Genomic DNA, 13229 nt, shown 5'->3' with positions numbered 1-13229 from the left:
ATGGATTGAAAGAAGTACTACTGTTAAAATATCCATACTATCTAAAGCAATTTACAGATTCAATGCAATCCCTATTAAATTTCAATGGCGTTTCCACAGAAATAGAACAATCGTATAATTTGCATGGAACCACAAAGACCCTGAATAGCCAAAGCAATCTTAAGAACAAATCTGGAGGCATAACACTCTCTTATTTCAAACTATGTTACCAAGTCACAGTAATCAAAACAGTAAGGCACTGGCCTAAAAACAGACATACAGATCAATGGAATAGAGCAGAGAATACAGAAATAAACTCACACCTCATGGTCAATTAATATACAACAAAGGAAACAAACATATACGATGGGAGAAAGGACAGTCTCTTCAATAAATAGCGCTGGGAAAACTGGACCATTTCTCACACCATATACAAAAATCAATTCAAAATGTATTCAAGACTTGAGTGTAAGACATGACTCCATAAAATTCCTAGAAGAAAACAGGTGGTAAGCTCCTTGACATCAATCTTAAAGATGACTTTTTAGATCTGGCAACAAAAGCAAAAATCAACAAGTGGGTCTATATCAAACTAAAAAGCTTCTGTACAGCAAAAGAAATCATCAATAAAAAGGCAACCTATTCAATGGCAGAAAATATTTACAAATCATATCTCTGGTTATATCCTAGGGGTTATATCCAAAATACATAAAGAACTTATAAAACTCAACACCAAAAAAAGAATCCAATTAAAAAATGGGGAAGAGGATCTAAATAGACATTTATCCACAGAACACATACGGATGCCCAACAGGTATATGAAAAGGTGCTCAACATCATTCGTCATCAGGGAAACGCAAATCAAAACCACAACGAGATATCACCTCACACCCGTCAAAATGGCCGGTATCAAAAAGACAGATCACAAGTGTTGATGAGGATGTAGGGAACCTTTGTGCACTGTTACTGGGAATGTAAACTGGTGCAGCCACTACGGACACAGTATGGAGAGTCCTCAAAAAATTAATACCATGACCATGTGATCCAACAATACCACTTCTGGGTATTTACTGGAAAAAAACCAACTCAAAAAAAATACATGCACCTAATTCACTGATTATTTACAACGGCCAAGATATGGAAACAAGTGTTCACCAATGGACAAACTGATTAATATTAATAGAATATTATTCAGCTATAAAAAAGAATAATTTTTTTTTTTTTTGAGTAAGAGGGTAGGAAGGGGCAGAGGGAGACAAAGAATCTTCAGCAGGGTCCGCAGGTGTGGAGGCCTACATGGGGCTCGATCTCACGACCCAAGCCAAAATCCAGAGTCAGAGGCTCAACTGACTGAGCCACCGAGGCACCCCAAAATCTTACCATCCACACACAGACTTTGAGAACATTACGCTAAGTGTAATAAGTCAGAGAGGAAGACAAATACTGTATAATCTCACTTATATGTGGAATCTAAAAACAAAAACACAGGGGTGCCCAGTGGCACAGTCGGTTAAGCATCCCACTCTCGGTTTCGGCTCCGGTCATGATCTCGGGGTCGTGAGATCAAGACCCACCTCAGGCTCCGCGCTTAAGCAGAGTCTGCTTGAGACACTCTCCCCCCCGGACCCTCCTCACCATGCGTGCGCACATGCTAAGTAAATCCCCCCAAAATTAAAACGAAAATACAAACTCATAGAGAAAGCAAACTGGTGGTTGCCAGAGGTGAATGGTGGGGAAAATGGGTGAAGGGAGGTCAAAAGGTACAAACTTTCAGTTATAAAATGAGTAAGTCATGGGGATGTAGCAAACAACATGGTGACAACAGCTCATAGTACTGTAGTACTGAATATCTGAAAGTTGCTAAGAGAGTAGATCTTAAAATTTCTATGCTAAGAAACTATAACTATGTGCAACGAAGGATGTTAACTAGAATTATTGTGGAAATATTTCACAATATATACAAATACCAAGCCATTATGTTGTACACGTGAAACTAATGTTACATGTCAATTATATCTCAATAAAAATAGAGAAAATAAAATGGTAAAACTTATAAAAGACATTAAAAATTACAGGAAATTAAGAGACAATATCGAGAAAACCAAAAGCTAGTTCTTTGAAATGATTAATGGAATTGTTAAATGTCTAGTCAATCTAAGTGAGAAAAGAAGGAAGACAGAGATTACTAATCTCAGGAATAAAGGAGGTGAAAATGAAAAAACATTTGCTAAAAGCCAACACACACTTATGATAACACACTAGGAACAGAGGGGAGGAGTTCCGTTCTTGAAAAAGAACATCTACATGAAACTTGTAGTTAACATCATACTAATGGTGAGAGACTAGTTGCTTTTCCGGTAAGATAAAGAACACGGTAAGAAGTCTCCTCTCATCACTCCTATTCCTCATTGTCCTGGAAGACCTAGCTAATGCAGTAAGGCAACAAAAGGAAATAGAAGTTATAGAGACTGGGAAGCAAAGAATAGACCTGTGAGTCACACAGCACATGGTTTTCCATGTAGAATATCTGATAGAGTCCCCAACAATTTCAGCGATCACTCTGAAAATAACAGAGCATAGCAAGTTTGAAGGATGCAGAAGTCAACTGCTTTCCTACAGACCCACACAAATGTAGTCAGCTGATCTTTGACAAAGGACAAAAAGGCAATTCAGAGAGAAAAAGTCTTTTTTAAAAGATTTTATTTGAGAGAAGACCTCATGCATGAGCACGGGTAGGGGCAGAAGGAGAGAGAGAATCTGAAGCAGACTCTGTACTGAGTGTGGAGCCCGACATGGGGATCAATCCCATGACCCCGAGACCATGACCTGAGCAGAACACTTGACCTGAGTCAGACACTTAACTGACTGAGCCACCCAGGCGCCCTGAGAAAAAGTCTTTTAAACAAACAGTGCTAGGAAGAGTGGATATCCACATGCAAAAGATAAACCAAAAAAACAAAAAATGAATTTAGACACTAACCTTACACCTTTCCCAAAACAACCAAAAATATATCGTAAATCTAAAGTTTAAAAACTCCTAAAAGATAACACAGGAGATGATCCTGGGTTAATTGATGAATTTTAAGATAACAACACCAAAAGCAAGATCCATGGAAAAAAATGAGAAGCTTCATTTTATAAAATAAAAACCCTGTTCTGCAAAAGAGAGTGGTAAGAAAATGAATAGTCACAGGGCGCCTGGGTGGCTCAGTCAGTTAAGCATCTGCCTTCGGCTCAGGTCATGATCCAGGGTCCTGGGATCGAGCTCTGTGTTGGGCTCCCTGCTCAGTGGGGAGCCTGCTTCTCCCTCTTCCTCTGCTGCTCCCCCTGCTTGTGCACTCTCACTCTTGCTCTATCTCAAATAAATAAATCTTAAAAGAAAAGAAAATGAGTCATAGGGAGAAAATCTTTGTAGAACAGTTATCTGATAAAGGACACCCAAAATGGCCAAAGAATTCTTAAAACTAAGACAAACTATCCAATTAAAAATGGGCAAATGATCTGAATACACATCACCAAAGATAATACAGATTGCACATAAGCATATGAAAAGAAGTTTAACTTCAAATATCATTAGGGAATGATCAACAGAACATAAATGGATATCACTAGCCACTTATTACAATGTATACAATTCAGAACACTCAGAACACCAGATACCGGTGAAGATGTAAACCGACAGGAATCCTCACTCACTGCTGGTAGGAATGGAAAATGCTATGCTACTTTGGAAGACAGGCAGTTTCTTTTTTTCTTTTTTTTTTTAAGATTTTATTTATTTATTTGACAGAGATAGAGACAGCCAGCGAGAGAGGGAACACAAGCAGGGGGAGTGGGAGAGGAAGAAGCAGGCTCATAGCGGAGGAGCCTGATGTGGGGCTCGATCCCGGAACGCCGGGATCACGCCCTGAGCGGAAGGCAGACGCTTTAACCGCTGTGCCACCCAGGCGCCCCGACAGGCAGTTTCTTATCAAACTAAACATACTCTTACCAGAGGATCTGGTGATCATACTCCTCGGTATTTATTTACCCAAATGAACTGAAACTTTGTACTCACACAGAAACATGCAAATGACTGTTTATGGATGTTTTACTCATAACTGCCAGGAGTTTAGCAAGATATCCTTCAATAGCAGAACGAATAAACCACCTGTGGTATATGCATATGATAAATCTTGCTTAGTGATAAAAAAAAAAAAAGGATAAAGCCAACAGAAGACAAGGAGGAAACTTTATGTTACGTGAAAGAAGACACTCTGACAAGGCTAAATACACTGTTTTCAGGTATATGACATTCTGGAAGAGACAAAACTATGAGCCAGTAAAAAGATCTTTTGGTGAAAGATCGGGGTGTTGGAGGGAAGGCTGATTAAATAAATAAACCGGTGGAGCACAAGATATTTTTAGGAAAAGGAGAGACTATTCTATAGGATATAGAAATGACGGACACAGGGGTGCCTGGGTGGAGCAGTTGGTTAAGCATCCAACTCTTAGTTTCGGTGCAGGTCGTGATCTTAAGGTCCTGGGATGGAGCCCCGCATCGTGCTCCACGCTCAGCACGGAGTCAGCTTGAGATTCTCTCTCCCTCCCCCTTACCCCTCCTCCCCTCGCACAGGCACACTCTCTGTCTCTCCAAAATAAACAAATAAATCTTAAAAAGAAAGAAAGAAAGAAAGAAAGAAAGAAAGAAAGAAAGAAAGAAAGAAAGAAAGAAAGAAAGAAAGAAAGAAATGATGGACACGTGGCATTATAGTTTTGCCAAAACCCACTGATTGTACATAACACAAAACGTCTATGTTCATATAAACAGTAGACTTTAATGCATGACTACTGGTCCATCAATTGTAACAAATATACCACAGTAACAGGAGATATAAAAAATATTGCAAACTGTGGATACAGAGGGGTCAAGTGGGAACTCTGTACTTTGTGATTAATTTTTCTGTAAACATGAAATGCTCTAACAAAAACCTGAACTCTCATTTCATATTTTAAAATTTTTTTCTGAAGCCCACTAGTTTCTTATGAACTATAATCCTTAGCATGCAATTAATATAAAAGAAACAAACTTATATATAGTATATTTTACTACTTAATAGTGCTTTCAACTTTTGCTACTTTAAATGTAATTTTAAATTAATTTAAACTTTTCTACATAGGAAATCATTCTAAGATTTATTTCTTTAAGCACTAACGGGTATGAAACTGCAACCCATAAAAAATGAAAAATTTCAATTCTCTAAAAGGACAAGGGATATCATAGTGTGTCCCTCCACTATATTTCACACTAAGGATATTGTCAGGAATGACTAGCATGTTGCGCTGCATTAGGGAGTTGCACTTAAACCCTGAAACCTACTAGGATTTTTAAAGATTTACATAAGCTTGGGCAGTTTTCTGACATCAATTAAAACAAACAGAAATTCATTTGCCTTAAAAAATAGTATATAGCCTTTTAAATGTCAAAGTTCCCTGGAGACATGCACATATATGAAAAATGAGGGGTGCCCAGTGGGCTCAGTCAGTAGAACATGTGACTCTTGATCTTGGGGTTGTAAGTTCGAGTGCCACGTTGGGTGTAGAGTTTTTTTTTTTTTTTTAAAGATTTTATTTATTTATTCGACAGAGACAGAGACAGAGACAGCCAGCGAGAGAGGGAACACAAGCAGGGGGAGTGGGAGAGGAAGAAGCAGGCTCCTAGCGGAAGAGCCTGATGTGGGGCTCGATCCCATAACACCGGGATCACGCCCTGAGCGGAAGGCAGACGCTTAACCGCTGTGCCACCCAGGCGCCCTGGGTGTAGAGATTTCTTAAAAATAAAATCTTTATATTAAAAAATAATAAAAATAAAAGTGAAAAATGTGCCTGAGAACGTCAGTATGCCCATCTCACAGGTTGAGATTGTTGCCTAAAAGGAATAAAAATTGTTTGGTTTCAAGATTTTCTTGCCTCACACATTTTTCTCAATCAACCTACATTTTCAAAGCCCAAGAAATAAAAAACCTTACCCATTCAGACAGGAAATAAAACTGCAAACTACTAAGGGAAACTAGACTGAAAGGACTGGAATATTATTCAATAGATAAAAAAGAATGCCAAGCAAAGAAATGCAAACATTCAAATCAGCTCAGAGAAGCAGCCTGCTTACTCTGAGTTGAGAAGGAAAACCCACATTCAGAAATTAAACACACTTCCAAGCTGGGCTCTAGACATTCCCAGTCGAGACAGCGTCTCCACAGTGGGTCAGCCCCCGGTGAAGGGGGGAGGGCAGGGACACTCTCCTGGCAGCTTACAGAACTCCCTCCCCCAGGGTTTCCAATATTACAAATGAGGAAACTCTCAGGCAGATTCAGTTTAAGGTTGTGACCCAAATGAACTCCTAAATTCATAAACATTTTGTCCAGGAGACAGAACTCCAGACTTTCACAGAGTTTCTCAATACCCAAATTACACCGTGAGTGCACCATTATCATAGACGCAAAACCCAAACATGCAAAAACATTGAGGCCTAAGAAAACTCCCTTTGCCTTTGCCAGCTCAAAGCTGCCCTTAGCGTGGAGTCATTGGCCTCAGGCTTCTGCTCCCCAGTCACAGTGCTCTGGACCACCACTGATCATTTAAATGACATAAACCCAGTGGTTCAAGAATCCCGCAAAATCACAGACACCCAATGTTTATGTGTAAAGGAGGAAAGAAATTTTTAAGGAATTTTACTAGTTCAACAAGAAAACCAACTTTCTACTGTCAAAAAATGAAGATGTCAATTATTCCCAAGAAAAGAAACTGATTTGTAAACAACTGTGTTGCAATACTTAATGTTACATGTCTAGGCCCTGATAGGCCCTTTAAAATCACCTGAAAGGAAGAAAATACCTCAGAACATTACTATACCCACTTAGAAGAAAAAAGGGAACAAATTTTAACAAATGGAAAGTAATTTTTTTTTCTGAAATTCACTTTTTTAGAAATACTTTATACTGTCTCCCCAGCTAAGTCTCAAGTGAATAAATCTTTTCAGAGTGACAAATGCAAGGAGGGACAGTGCTGAGAGGACAGATAACCCAGGAAAGTTTTAAAGAACCTCCACTCAAAGGACTTCCCATAGGACGTCAGTGTCCAGGAAAGATCCTGGGGCGAGTAGCACAAGGATTTTATAAAACAGTTCCAGGTGGTTATTCTCTGCTTTCTTCTCAGGTAAAATACCCGCGAAAAAAAGTCTTTAAAAAGAGCCCTTCATGGCTCTGTGGATAAATGATAAAATACTGCGTATTTGAAACGCATCATGGAGAACAAATAGTTAATAATGATGCTATGAACTGGAGAGGAAAGATGGCGTTTCCAAATGCAGGGGAAGATCTGGAAATTTAGGCATTTATTGCCAGTCCTATAAAGAGCTAGGCTGGGAGCACAAGGTCGTGGCTTTGAGATCCTACTCCCCAAACGTCTGGAAAAGTGAGGGGAAACCGGGTCCCCCCGGGAGAGAAGGTTGGGGACCCCACAGACCACAGCACCTCCCGCACACGAACCCGGGAGACCGAGGCATGACTGTCCTTTGATGACCCTCCCCGTGGTCATCGCCCAGTCTAAGGGAGACGCGGCCGCGCAGTGACGGGAAAGGACGCGGGGGTCCCGGCAGCCAGCCCGGCCCCGCGCCGCGTGCCGCGCCACCGGCGGCCTCGGATCCCCAGACTCCGGAGTTCACCGCGGGGAGGCCAGGTCCCGCCACGGCCGGTTCCAGTCGGTCCCACCGGCCCCCTTGCCCGACTCCCGACCCCGCACACTCACCATTGCTGGCTTTCTGGGGTACGGGGTCGACCACCATACGATTGCCGCGGCCAGCGGAGGTCACGGCCACAGAGGATGTGGCGGAAGCTCCCGAAGCCTTTCAGGACAGCGAGAGGTGATGCGAGCCTCGGACGGACAGCAGCGACGGCACACAGTCCCCGCCGTCCACAGCGCCGCCCGCACGTACGGTTCCGGCGACTCTCCTGATTGGACCGTTCGCAAGGCCCCACCCCTGCCCGCCTGAGTGACAGCGGGCCGGAGGTCACGTCTTTGAGCCGACCTTGCTTGGGCAGTGGGCTGCAACCTGTTCTCTCCGAAGACACTGCTTTGAACCGTAAGGCCGCCAGGCCACTCACGGAGCCGTGACCCTTCTTCACAAACACGGACAGAAGTGACCTCACCATAGGTCTGGTTCCATTTTGATCCTTGACCATCTTCCAGCAAGGAGTCGTCTGCCCACCACGTCCCCCGCCCTCATTTATATTTGAAGAATCTCAAAGCGTTAGGCCAGTTAGCTGGGTGGGAGCCTTGAACCCCACAGTCCTAGACCAGGCCCGAAGCCTCAGGTGCTCGCACATGAGACACACACTAAGGCGAAAAACCACCTGAAAACCTTTCTGTATAATTCCGTTCATACTTACCTGTTCAAAGGTTGAAGGAGGAAAACTGAAAGAACACTGCTTAGGGGAAGATAATAGCTGGTAAAGGTGTCAAGGATAAACAAAGCATCAGGACAGTGGTCATCTATGGGGCAGGACAGAGGTGAGCCACGCAAGGGAACATGAGGAGACTCTCACTACTGCCCACAGTTAGGAATCTTGATGATGACTTCAAGGATGTTTATATTATTATTAGCAAATCCTACCCCAAAACATCTTGTAATTCTTTCCTCAATATATTTAATGATAAAAATCTTAAGAAATTCTGTTTGAAAAGAACATAATTTGTATAGGTTCTGTAATTTGGCAATCCGAGTTTTCACTCATGGTTTTGGTGGCCAAATTGGTTAAAATCCAACTGTCTTTTTAGAAAGAATTGCTTGCATATACTTATCATCATACCTACTATTCTTTTTCTTAAACAAAGGGTGGCATGTATTGATATGTAAAGATCTGGAGTATTTATTAATAGAATAATTAAGCAAAGTGTATTGCAATATATATACCATGTTACCCCTTCTATAACTGTTATGGTCACCTGCAGAGTCAGGTGGGTCCCCACTCTAGGTTTGGTTGACAACATATCCCTTCCAGGAAAAAACAAAAAGGTTAATTACTTTGATAATGGGAGTTTTCCGGGGAGGGCAGTCCTCCCAAGCAGGTGGGAAATACCTTGAAAGAGGAAGGAAAGGGGGCACCTGGGTGGCACAGTCGGTTAAACAACTGACTCTTGGTTTCAGCTCAGAGTCATAAGATCGAGCCCTGAGTGGGGTTCTGCGCTCAACATAGAGTTTGCTTAAGACTCTCCTTCTCGGGGCGCCTGGGTGGCTCAGTGGTTAAGCGTCTGCCTTCGGCTCAGGGCGTGATTCCGGCATTCTGGGATCGAGCCCCACATCAGGCTCCTCTGCTAGGAGCCTGCTTCTTCCTCTCCCACTCCCCCTCCTTGTGTTCCCTCTCTCGCTGGCTGTCTGTCAAATGAATAAATAAAATCTTAAAAAAAAAAAAAAGACTCTCCTTCTCCCTCTGCCCCTCCCCCCAAAATAAATAAATAGATAAAATCTTTAAAGAAAGAAAAAGAAAAGAAAGAGCAAGGAAAGGAGCCCGGCCTAGGTTGAAGTTCAGGGGTTGTCTACAGTGAGTTTGGGCGCAAGGGCAGGGGCTTCCCGGAACTGAATCTCTTGCCGGCACCAAAGCAGTGAGCAGCCAGGCTTTCTTGTCACATTGTTCAGATGCAGGGCACAAGGAGAAGGAGGAGGAATGAGGCTTTTAAAGCTGTCACCCAACAAACATTAAAAAATAGAGACCTCTGGTTTGTCATCTGGCATGTAAGGAACTTAGAGGTGACATTCCTATCCTCACTAGGAAAAAAGCTAACAAACTTAAAATCAACACCACCGAACTATGAAAGCATTAATCACTGGACAAATGGCTGTGTGCAGAATTGGAAAGAAAGACAGAAATATAGCCATTTTGACATGTGCCCATATCATTCTCTTTAACAAGGCCTGTCCTTAATATAATCTGCTTTTCAAGAGCCTAACTGGGATTTCACCAGAACCTACCTGACACGGTGGGGGTGGGGAGGTGGGGGGATGAAATAGCCAACCTAAGACCCATTTAGCTTTCCTACCTGACCTAAGTTGAGGGGGCGGGACTTAGAAATACTTGCAAGGTTGAAAGGTTTTTTGTTTTTGTTTTTTTCTTACTCCTGAGAGCAAATACATGTGTGTTTCCCAACACCGGTTCTCCAGCTCTCCAACACTAAGGGTGAGAGTGGCCTACAATTCTATTTAATTCTTTTTTTGTTTTCTTTTTTTAAGATTTTATTTGTCAGAGAGAACACGTGCACGAGCACAAGCAAGGGGGAGCAGCAGGCAGAGGGAGAAGCTCCCTGCTGAGCAAGGAGCCCGATGAGGGGCTCCATCCCAGGACCCTGGGATCATGATTCAAGCCGAAGGCAGATGCTTAACCAACTGAGCCTCTGAGGCGTCCCAATGATTCTATTTAATTCCAATATGAAATAGTTACCATCATATTCCACAGTTTAAGGGCCCAATCCCACAAAACTGCCCCCACGTCGGATGCCTGCCACAAATGGGGGGAGGGGTGGCTACACACATTTCTGCATGGCCAACTACAAATTCAAAGGTTCCCTGGATCGTGTTTGTTAGTTTGACAGAAGCACTATTAGAACTAATAAAATGCTCTTATTATTATTGATTTATTATAAAAGACACAGGTCAGAAACCGCTAAATGGAAGGGGCGTACAGGGCAAAGTATGTGCAGGAGGTAGGGAACTTCCGTGCCTTCTCCAGACACAACACACTTCCAGCACATCGATGTCTTAGAATCTCTCTGAATCCTGAGGTTTAGGGGATTTTATGGAATTTCTTTACACAGGCATGAATGACTAAATCATTGGCAATTGGCAAATAACCCCATCTCCAAATCCTTCCTCCCCACTCCCCGGAGGTTGGAAGCTGGGCTAAAAGTTCTAAGCCTCCAGTCCAAGTTTGGTCTTCCTGGAGACAAACTCCCATCCTGAAGCTATCTAGGTGCCAGCAAACAATTGCCTCATTAGAACATAAGAAACTCCTGTCACCCTTATCACTCAGAAAGTCCAAGAGCTTCAGGAAGTCTTGGCTGGGAACCATGGAAAAGGCCAAATATCTTTCCTATTATACCAAAGAAGGTCACAGCACAAGGACACATGCTCATTAAAATACTAAAACCAGATCATATGATACAGAACACTCACTCTCTACCCACAACATTCCACTACATCAGGAAGACTCCTATTTGGAATAAACCGAAAGAACTATACATTTCAGAACTTATTTAAGAAGCCTCCATAAACCCTAAAGACATCATGGGTGACAAAAGCAAGGACATCTGAGAATATTTTAGCCTCCGACAGCCACAACAGATAGTAAACACAGCCTAAACCCGACTCAGATAAACATGAACCCTCACACTAAAGGCCTATTTTTTTTATTTTTTTTTTTTAAAGATTTTATTTATTTATGTGACAGAGAGACAGCCAGCGAGAGAGGGAACACAGCAGGGGGAGTGGGAGAGGAAGAAGCAGGCTCATAACGGAGGAGCCCGATGTGGGACTCGATCCCGGTACGCCGGGATCACGCCCTGAGCCGAAGGCAGATGCTTTAACGACTGCGCTACCCAGGCGCCCCAACACACTGAAGGCCTATTTACCCCAGTTCCGTTTTCACAATCCCATCATGCCCAGCATTCAACAAAAAGTTAAAAGGCATACTGACTTAAGAAATACATTTTCAGGAAATAGGACAAGCAAAAGAACTTGGTTCAGATGTAGCAATATGTTACAATTATCAGACCATAAATGTAAAGCAACCGTGATTAATATGCTTGTGATCTATGGAAATAGTGGATAAAATGCAAGAGTAGATAACTAATGTAAGAAGAGGCAGAAACTCTAGGAATCAAAAGGAAAATACAAGAAATAAAAAAAACCCAAAAGAACAGACTAGAAATGAATTCCCCTGGGGGGGCTCATCAATACAGCAGAAATGTATGAGGACTCAGTGAGCTCAAGAAGATGTCAATAGGGTCCTTGACACTGAAATAAAAAGAATATAGAACAGAAATCCAAGAACGTTGGGAAAATTACAGAAGATCTACACATAATGAGAATACATGAAGAAGGAGCAAACAAGTGAAGCAATAATGGATGAGACTGTCCCCAGATTAATAATAGACACCAAACTACAGATCTAGGAAACTCAGAGGTCACCAAAGAAGATAAAAAAACAAAACAAAACAAAAAAGAACAACAACAACAACAACAACAAAAACCCTAAAAATGTGCACCTTGAAATACATACTCAAACTTGAAAAAACCAAAGAGAAAATCTTGAAAGAAGCTAGGGGGAAGAAAACCTTAATTATACAGAAACAAAGATAAGAATTAAGTTGGACTTATTTTCAGAAGCTATGTACACAGGAAGAGAGTTTTGTGAAATAAAGCATTGAAAGAGAGGGACACCTGGGTGGCTCAGCTGGTTGAGTGTGTGCCTTCGGCTCAGATCACGATCGCAGGGTCCTGGGATCAAGCCCCTCATCAAGCCCTGAATCGGGCTCCCTGCTCAGTGGGGAGCCTGCTTCTCCCTCTCCCTCCGCCTGCTGCTCCCCCTGCTTGTGCTCTCTCTCTTTCTGTGTCAAATAAATAAAATCTTTTAAAAAATAAAATAAAAAAGAACTGAAGGAGAAATAGATGAATCCACTCATAGCTGCAGACTTTAACATAATCCACCAGTAATTAAGAGTTCCAGCAAGAAGAAAATCAGGAAGAACACAGCTGAATTAAATAGTGCCATCAAACAAGGGGATATAATTGAAACCCATGCAACACTTCATTCAAACACAGCAGAATATAGATTCTTCTCAAGTTCACATGAAACATCCACCAAAATAGACCATATTCTGGGATATAAAACACAGCTTAAAAATTTTAAAGGAAAGAAATCATACAAAATATGCTTGCAAGCACAATAGAAATCTAGAAATCAATAGTAGATAGTTGGAAAACCCCCAAATACTTCGAGGTTAAATAACACAGTTCTAAATTAAATATGGGTCAATAAAAGAATGATGTCACAAAGAAGATGGAATAAGACTTTTCTACTAAAATCTCCTCACAGTGTACCAGCTTTGACAGCCACCCAAGGATGAGAAATCCTTTTGCAAAGTCCAGGGAATTTCCAGCACACCACTGGAGCAAATAAACTGACAGCAAACAGACTGCAGATAGTAAGAAGAACAGTTTC

This window comes from Ursus americanus, chromosome 14 (assembly GCF_024610735.1).
Source record: "Ursus americanus isolate L20-20 chromosome 14, mUrsAme1.1.p, whole genome shotgun sequence".
NCBI lineage: Eukaryota > Metazoa > Chordata > Mammalia > Carnivora > Ursidae > Ursus > Ursus americanus.
This window is presented reverse-complemented; position numbering follows the sequence as displayed.